We start from the raw sequence: 9641 nt of genomic DNA on the forward strand, positions 1-9641 counted from the left end.
CAAAATACATAAAGATAGGTAGGTCCGGTCAAAAGTACAGACCACTTTTTTTTTATTTTTGTGGACCGGTGTTATTAAAAAACAATACATTTGTTTTTAGTAATCTCTATTTTTCATTACTGTCAAAACTTTTCCTTATTAAAAAAGAGGCGCCAAAAACGGGGAATAAATCGATTCACACTCGGAATTTTATTGTTTCAATTATTTGTTCTCTTCTGGATTACCCCCACTACAAAAAGGGTGGGTTCAGTAAAACAAAAAGCAAAAGGAAAGAAGGAAAAAATCGACCAGCTCTGGAAATTTTCTTTCTCTCATTTGTTTTTTCTCTCCGAAAATACAAAAACAAACGCCGGGATTGAATTAAAAAAAAAAAAAAAAAAAAAAAAAAGAGTGAACTGTGATCGAACCCGTGTCCCGCATCACTCCATCCTCATTTTTTTTTCTTTTTTGAGAAGGAAACCATATTTATTTAGATGAACAATAAATGTACAATATTTACAATGTTGCACTTGTAATTATCTTAGTTTATGTAACTCCGGCTTAAGTTTTAAGCTCAATCTAACATTTTGTTTTACATTAAGTGGTTAACTTATTTTTTAGTGTTTTGTTCAAGACTTGAATACAGTATTATAGCAAAGGCAGCAGTAATTAACTTAAATACAGGAAAACTTCGCGCAAAAACCTGTGATTGAAAATTTATCCTCATGTGGTATCCACTCAGCCACACCACAGCTACGTCCGTGAGCGCGCGTTTGCTCGGTATGTTTATGGAGCTTGCTTGGAATTCGCTGATGCTTCTCTGGAAGATTCAGTTCGAGAAAAAAAAAAAATTTCCCCCAACCACTTGCCCATTGCACATTTTGCATAAATGTTATCGAGCTGGCTTCGTATATTTTTCCATAGACTGCGTGCACAAATATTCGAGAATACCAGGCGTCACATATTTTCATATCAATAAAAAAATAATGTATATTAAAAAAAAAAAAAAAAGTATTCGGACTGGGAATAGTTAACTAATTTGGTTCAGCGTCCGCTAATTGATTCCAAGATTTATCAAATCTGGAGATACTTTTATTCGCTGACATTCATAACTGAAACAAAAAAAATCCCAATTCTTGCATTCCTGGAAACATCTGTGCGAGCGGGGACAAGGATGCGATTGGCAACCACTTGCTCGAGCAGCCGAGTGTATCTATATATACACGATTGTGGGCCACCTTCGGTGCATGGCCGCTTGATGTCAGGTCGGAAATGGGCCACCTTCGGTGCGTGGCCGCCTAGGTGTCACGTCGACGCTCCAACTTAGCTGGTATCACGAAAAGCCGAGCGTTGGAGATCTCCCTACTCATCTCTGGTAAATATATATTAAGTGACCGATGGCATCGGTCACCCATCCCACCCATCCGTGCTTGCGCAGTAGAATGAAAAGTGACTATTTTTGTTTTATCAGTGCTTGCATGGAGACTAGGGTAAGTTTAATTTCGATTTTTCATCGTACGATTCAACGTTTTCTTCTCTGAGTAAGGTAATTTCAATCATTTATTTATACATTTTTTTCTGTAAGAGGTAAGTAAACGGACCATTCAGTAGCCCGGAAAATACCTGTTGAATGTATGTGCGCATAAGGGCTATTTGAAATGGATTTAACAAAAATCCCCTAATTGTTTCTTCGTTGTTCAAAGCGGCGTGCAATAAGCATAAAAAATACGAAAGAAAAATAAGAGGACCCATATATTGCTGTCCATAATTTTCGTTTTTTTACCTTATTATCTAAATGTATGTAATCCTCGCCAAAATGATGAAAGGTTTTTTTTTAATTTGTTTTTGGTGTTTCTAGAATGCCGAAGACTTGTGGTGTACCAGGATGCGACAGCGGGAAATATCAAGATCGCTGCGGCCCATTTCTCTGTTTGCCGTACCCAAGGTGAAAAAATCAATTTTAAACCTCTATGTAGTTGCAACTATTTCAATTTTCATATGAAATTGTAATAGCTGCAACTATTACAAAAGGGACAAATTTATTTGAATTTTAGATAAAAGAATGTTACGATATAACCTAAACTATGAAAAAATTGCAATAAAAATGAAAAAAGATAAGAATTGTTGGGTATAACTACAAATAAGTTGTACTGAGCAAGTAAAATGAAGATTACCTTTGTAAATGTAGAGTGACCATCGACTCGAAGTATGGAAAAATGCTTTGAAATACGATCTTATAAAAACGCAGCACATTTGTCAGCTGCACTTTGCAGACAAATACATTCGGAAGAGCGAGACGATTAAATTGTTCGATGATACAATCAGCTGTGTATCTCGCGACCATTGGTCTTTAGAAACTAAAGCTGTACGAATGCTGCTCGTTCAACCTACGGAACGAAGCGAAGTAAGTACCAGACAATTTTATTTGCATGGACCGAAGTGAATTAAAAAAAGTACAAATGAAGTTAAATAATTCATAAATTTGGTAGAGTCGCAGGATAAGTACAATTGATACTGTGTTCCAAACACATACAGTCATATTTCCTCCTATTTTATTATTCCACAAACATATATGTGAGTATTGTTTTTTTTTATACGAGGGACTTTTCTGAAGATTATTTTACTGTTTGTGGTATTAAGTCATCTAAGTATGATATAAAGGATGTATGGTCATAAAATTTCCAACCAAATAGTTTTGGTGAGAATTTCAAGCATAATAGAAAATTACAAACATCATAGCAGATTATGTAACCGAAGAATATTATAAACATCTGCATAATCTTGATTACATAGCATTTTAGAACAACAACGTTCCTGTCGCGGATAGTGTCATGGAGCACGACGGCATAGTCGAATCAATCGATCGAGTTGGTGAGGAGGAGAGCATTTTAAATGACAGTTCTGCCAATAACAGCCTGGGGATGGAATCTAGTGAGATTCTAGAAGGAATGGTCCATGAAAAGATCACACGAGAATGTAACTGCAAACGGCAATCCAACATTCTCAATTCATGATTTGAAAGGTGAATTGTGTTTGGCCTTATCACCGGAGTCATGGGCTTGGAGTCAGCAAGGCTCAGACGTTTTATTTACGTATTTCGATCGATTAGACTTTTCTGTCCAGCTGCACTTTCTTGTTCATCAACATCTCTATACACGTAATCATACCACTCCTCCAGACTCGATTTTAGATTTCATGTTTATAATCGCAGAGTATTTTGCCCATAACGACATTTATTTTCACAGAATCAGAGTATTTCGAACAAAATTATCGATTTCAAGGACACCATAAAGTCTACGGCCGACATTCTCAGCTACATGAACACAGTGAAAAACTTGTCTGTTTGCAGGGGGACGGACATTGGAAATGAAAAGTATTGTTACTTACAATTAACAAATTAGTAGCAGTCGAACTAGTAAAAATAAATCGACCAACTTTGTTATGCTTATTGATTTTTATTATTTTAATACTTTCTTATGTTTAGGTGCAATCCTGAATGCATGGGAATTCTCGATGATACTGAATCGTACAAACATACGGTGCAGCGTCTATGGTGTATCCGTTGTCGGCGGCTTCGCAAAAAGTTATTGCAAATAGAGAAAAAAATTGTTCTTCAGAAGAAATATGAGGAGTCAAAATATACACTGCACAGTTGCAGCGACGAAAGTATCTCTGTTCGCAATGGAAGGTAATGCGAACATAGACATTTCTATATCTAAGGGATAAAATTAACAATGTGTGCATACGTCTTTGAAATACTCTAATGCGATTTTGATTTATTTACAGATTAAGGTGATGAAGGCAAATATAGATTCCAGTGTGTTGGAAAATAATATTTCCGGTTTTCCGGATGCGCAACAAGAAGCGATTAAATCGTGCTTGGAGGCCTCCAAAGTTAAATCTCCCAACAGGCAGAGATACTCAACCAACTGGATATACGAATGTTTGTTGATGCGGATAAAAAACGCAGCCCTGTACGAACATCTAAGGGATCGACAAATTTTACCAGTTCCCTGCCGCAAAACGTTGAACAGATATATTCAAAAGATTAGCTCGTCGACGTACGGATTTCAGGAAGCTATCTTCGAAGACTTACGGAAAAAAGGATCGCAGATGGAAAAATCTTTTAAAAGAGGTATCCTTAATGTCTAACAAAAAATATTTAGAATGAATAAGAATGTATTTCCGCTGAACATTTATCCAGTTTTTAAATATCTTTCGAATGAAATTTCATCGTACATTTTTAACATTACAGACTAGCCCGTCAATCAGTTCATTACCTGAAGTAAAAAAAAAAATTGAATACTTGAAAAATAATTTTACAAGCAAAGAAAAATATTAAATAAATCGTTCCCTTTGCCGCATTGCTGTGTAGTATGGAAAGTTTTTCTGGCGAGACGCTGAAATACTCCAAATGCCAACGTTTCAGTTATTTCTTGTTGCAGTATATTGGTATAAATTTGATTCTTATGAATCAAGCTTAGGACGAACATAGATTAGAAAAATAAAAATCAAAGAAAAACAATGTACTGATGAACCCTGACGTTGAGATTCCAACGATAAATGCGTAGTATACCTGAAAATATTGAAAAATGTATTTAGTAACGGAAACAAAAATAGATTAAACATGTGACGAAAAAAAGAATCAGAAAAAGGGCGTGAAAAATGAAAACTGTAATGCTTGATACTCACCTGCAAGATACTTACCTCTTCCAGTGACCAGTGAGATTCCTTTCCTTTGCCCTTAATACTTCCTCTTCAACAATATCTTGACGCGCACCTTCGATTTTATTGTATCTCAACCGAATCTTGCAGTATGAACAAACACATAAGAACATTATGTCAGTGTTATTAACATGGACTAATTAATATTTAGGTACCCTCCTAGTCGACGAGATGAAGTTGAGTGAGGCAATTTCATTTGGCCAGAAGACAATGGAGTTTGGAGGTTTCGTCGATTTAGGGAAATATACTCCGGAAAACAAAAAGCAACAAGAGCAGACCACGCGCTCGTCTTTATGTTTCAACCATTTCGAGGCATCTGGGTACAAGCTCTTGGCTGTTTCCTGAGCAATTTAATTGAAGTTAAGTAATAATTGTTTATCAAATTATTTCAGTTGTTCTCGCAACAAATTCGTGCCGCTATGGAAGTTTACGAACAGACATGCCCGCAATTGAAAGATTCCAAACCAACGAGGGCTTTTTCTGAGCGCGTTCACAATGTAATCATGGCGATGATGTTCAGAACGCCTCTCAATGCGCTTCCTCTATCCGAATCCTGTCCACAAAAGAAGGTACATAACATATAATGCATTATCGTTATTTTCCAAATATATCGTTGAAAAATCGCGTAACAATTTACGTCAATCAGTTTTTAATGATAATTTCGAATACAATTTTGATGATCTATTGAAAATCATTCGGGTGTTGCAACGAACGATCTGCAAAGCGTTACTGTGCTGAGTGCATTAAATTTAAGAAAATGCACAAAGAGCATCAAAGAGTTGCCAATCTTTTTGAACATCGTGTCAAAAATTTTATGCTGAAACACCGCTGTTATTATCGCTGTACCATAGGGCTCGAATTCGTTATTCGTCTGTTTGAAACGATTTTTTTCAAGCATTTATCTCTCGCAAATTCAAAAATTATATCACAATACGTAAATATTCGCGAAATATACTCTTTTGTTAGAAGATCAGTATTATTAAAACCAAGTAACATTTAACTATTTCTTCTAGCAATCTTTAACTGCCAGCTTCTAAGAGGTTCCCCAAGACGAATTTGGACATTCAACGTTGGATTTCCAATCATCGTCATTTATACGTTCTCGTACCATGGTGGAGACTGTGCTGAGATTGTTTTCTATGTTGTTCAATTCAATAAACTGTCGTTCGGATAAACTCGTTCGTTTATTAGAGGATTGCTGCTCACTATCTAATGATCTTTCAGATCGGTAATACTTCCTTCGGACGATCGATGTGGACTGTCTTGACATGACATTATCCATGATCCTGAATTGATGGCTTGACCTTTTTGTTTTCCTTGCATGAATGTCTGCTCACTCTGGAACCCTGGTTGAAGTAATCCTACCTGGTGGTGCTGATTTTTTTTTATGTGCTCCGGGCGTATAATATTCATTTATACATTGCGTTTCTTCGTCCATCTGTGTGTTCGTATGTTCTTTTCGTTTCTTGTCTGGGAGCATTACATCGATGTTTATTTTGTCTCTTTTATCCAGCTGTGTGTCCATGTGATTTTTTGCGCTCCGGGAGCGTAACATCGATTTTTATTTTATGCTGTTTTTATGTATTTCTGTACAATAATCTCCCATTCCAATTTGTATAACACTCACCTCATCACATTATTATATTTTTTTCGATATTTACTGGGCCTGTTATTTTAACACTTGCAGTAGTAATTACTTTGTTAATTATGCTGCTTCCTAATGCTTCCTCACAATAATCATTTTTCCATTCATTCCTGCTATACTAAATAGGCCATTTCAAGCTTCCTCGCGTACTTGAAGGAATGGGAGTCATCAGTTTCTTCGCTAAAAGAACTGCCAATATCGTCAAGTACCTTGAAAGGTTTGAAAGTGATCCTGGGAGCTACCCTCGAAATCTTGGATGCCTTGCCATCACGATCCACTTTTGAGTACCTTATGACCGCACGACTAAACCAAGACGCTTTGGAAGTAGGTTATACATTTTATTTTTTCATCTTTTTTGAAATCCCATATATTTATTTGAATGAACTCTTTATTTTATTTCTGCAATTGAAGCCTACAGCCCTACGAACTACTTCTCCGAACGTAAACCCTACATACAACGAAGTGGAAAACGACCCCGATCATCTCTTTAAAATAACATGCTCCTCGTATGCGATACCGATGTTTAGTTGTGCTCCACTCTCTTTGTTACCAACGCAAAGAATAGCGTATATCAAAGTCAGATTTGGTAAACATTTTATAATGGAACTTCGACAAAATGGAACAAACTTTTGGAGAAAAGCCGGAAACAACTGTTTTACTACAAAAATTGGGATCGTTTTTGACCTCGTTGTATAAGTCTAGAGTTAAATATTGTATGATTTATGCACTTGTTACTGTGTTCATTTATATTTTTGTCATTCGTAAAGGATATTTTGCGATTCGCTAGTGCATTTCACCCTGTTGAACTTCATTCTATACGATTCATAACTGTACTATTGTTTTTAGAGGATTTTTAGTATGACGCGCAAAGCCTGTGGTAGAAATGACCATCCTGATCCGCAGTTCTTCGCTCAAATGTTTTGATTGTTGTGCAGCCACTCGTTAGTAAAGCCTCGAAGAGGGAGTAACGTCGAAGGACATGAGCTGCTCGAAACACTAATGCAGACGACAGGTTCGTTGGCTGCTGCATCAAAACCACGCACTGAATGGTTGCAAACCATTGACGACATGCTGGAACAACAAGTACGTGCCGACGAAGCACCCATGGAAACTTACCAGCGGGATCATGATTACTAGGTTCCATTGTCGATGGATTTTAGCACGTGGAAGGACAGCACGCACGACCATACGTACGTCACACGTACAAGTGCAGAAGTACAATGTTACATAGCTGGTTACGTTGCCCCAACAATGATGACGAAGCTGAAATGCTGCGACTGCATAAATTCCTTAAAATCTCGTGAACCAGGAGTTACTGATCCGACTCATGCAGCCATAAATCTTCTGGAGAAATTTGGAGGGTTGATCCGGCCCAGTGAGCCCTTGTTTCGGTTGACCGAATGCATGGAATCAACTGTATTGGACGTTACTGGTAAATTCGGTATACACGTCGATATGATCCACACCATTCTCCAGAGAGCATCGGAAATTCAAAATCTACAATGGTTGGTTATGCTGATCACTACATGAGTTGCACAAGAAAGATCATTGACTTTTATATAATTATGAGAGCTTGTTTCCTTGTCAAATCGTACAACGCCAACCAGAATTAGAGTCGTATAAAAACGAAACGACTCCGCAAGAACGCGAAGCTTTAGATGCTACGTTGTGAATACTCGAAGGTGAACCGACTTTTTTCTTGACCTAATTAATTGATTTTATTAGCAAAGCTCATAATTGTATATACCTCTTCACAAAATCGTTACATCTTGTTTTCTGTTTTTTATTTTCATCAGATACCGTTGAAACTCGATTCTAACCTTCAATACGCGATGCTCATCAAACCGGTCATGTCGATTGACGATTTGGATGGGATATTTACTGATTACCGTTGAATATAAAATCGATTACGTCCTGGGAGTTAAGGTATTTATCAGGTTTTGCCATAACCGCGGAAGATATAATTTTTATACAAATGTAAGCTTTTTTAAAGCTAATTTGGAGGGAACAAGGGAACTTTGTTTTAAATCTACATTTTTCATTCGATTGCGTTATTTATTTGTTATTTTTAGTGTACATAGAAAATATTTCTTTGATTTTACTGTTCAGTCAAGGATTACACGTATTTCCCATCCAAAAACTGATTTATTGGGATTTTCAAAAGGATTAGGTTGTTGGTGAGAGCCTTTTCGAAAATCTCGACGATTTGGATCTTGATGATAAGGATGACAAAGATGATCTGGATAATGCTTTGAATAAAGAAACTAGACTTTATACGAGCAAAAATTCCTCTTTGGCTTTTGCTCCTTCTGTCCAGTTGGATAAAATGGTGTGGAAATCGTGCATGGAGAGAACAGATTATATCGAAACCGTTCTACGGGTAATAGTGCAGAATAAGTCTGTATGCAGCCGTACATAACTCAGTTTTCGATCCTATAAATAAAACTTTGTTTGCGAAAAAAAAAATTGCATTTGTTATTTTATTTACGAGTTTTCTTCGCAAATTTCTTGCAATCGTTGATTTTTTTTTCTATTTTTGCAGAACGAGTTGTGAATCGTGTAGGATTACACTATTCCGAATTTCACGATTTGTATTGTTCCTTTCAATTAAAATTATTCATATCAAGTCAATTAGTTTAAAAAAAAGTAGTATTGATGGATCTGGTAGAATAAAACAATGTGAAATTTCTACATTTCATTTTTCAAGCACAATTTTGCAATTTAGCATAATAAAGTTTTTTTTTCATTTGCGGCTGAACAAAATTAAATTAAACTAACCAAATAACAATTTTCAAGAATTGTCAAAACTTTTTTCACAAAATAAGGGGACAAAATTGTCCTGAGCTTCTCTCGATTCATTACGCGAAAATGAAAGATTACAGATTCCTAATGTTTCAGCTTATTTTTATTCAACGAAATTTGATACACCCATTTTAATAAATATAATAAATTAATTAACACTGTACATCAATAAAAAAAAGTCTTACACATGTAAACATAAACACTGCACGAATTTTGCTACATTGAGGTTAGGAAATAAGTAGTAACAGCATGGAGACTAGAGTACAGGATTCCAATTTCTGAGGCGGAGAGGCAGAAAAGGCGTGCGCGAAACTCCGAGATTTAATAGTGCACGGTTTTATCGCCAGCGTCGCTCCGGACGATCAGAGATGAGTAGGGAGATCTCCAACGCTCGGCTTTTTGTGATACCAGCCAAAGAGGATGGGATAGAGCGGAAGGTCTCATAAAACACCAATGTGATTTTTGGTATAAGGCCCACTAACGCCTCTGT

General features: G+C 36.5%; 1 long non-coding RNA gene across 6 annotated transcripts; it reads left to right on the forward strand.

Annotated features, from left to right (window-relative positions):
- The first annotated feature begins 1362 nt into the window (after positions 1-1362).
- On the forward strand, positions 1363-8621 carry LOC124179513. Of its 6 annotated transcripts, none has more exons than XR_006870080.1 (13): positions 1363-1469; positions 1838-1924; positions 2168-2383; positions 2773-3136; positions 3225-3352; positions 3464-3667; positions 3766-4114; positions 4856-5024; positions 5097-5273; positions 5718-6673; positions 7196-8031; positions 8146-8275; positions 8514-8621. It is a non-coding gene; the product is annotated as an uncharacterized LOC124179513 (long non-coding RNA). The 6 variants fall into 6 exon arrangements; XR_006870079.1 differs by having other exon boundaries at positions 1365-1525; positions 8459-8621; XR_006870076.1 differs by having other exon boundaries at positions 1365-1525.
- The last annotated feature ends 1020 nt before the right edge of the window (positions 8622-9641 follow it).

The sequence above is a fragment of the Neodiprion fabricii genome, chromosome 4, assembly GCF_021155785.1.
Source record: "Neodiprion fabricii isolate iyNeoFabr1 chromosome 4, iyNeoFabr1.1, whole genome shotgun sequence".
In the NCBI taxonomy this organism is placed as follows: Eukaryota; Metazoa; Arthropoda; class Insecta; order Hymenoptera; family Diprionidae; genus Neodiprion; species Neodiprion fabricii.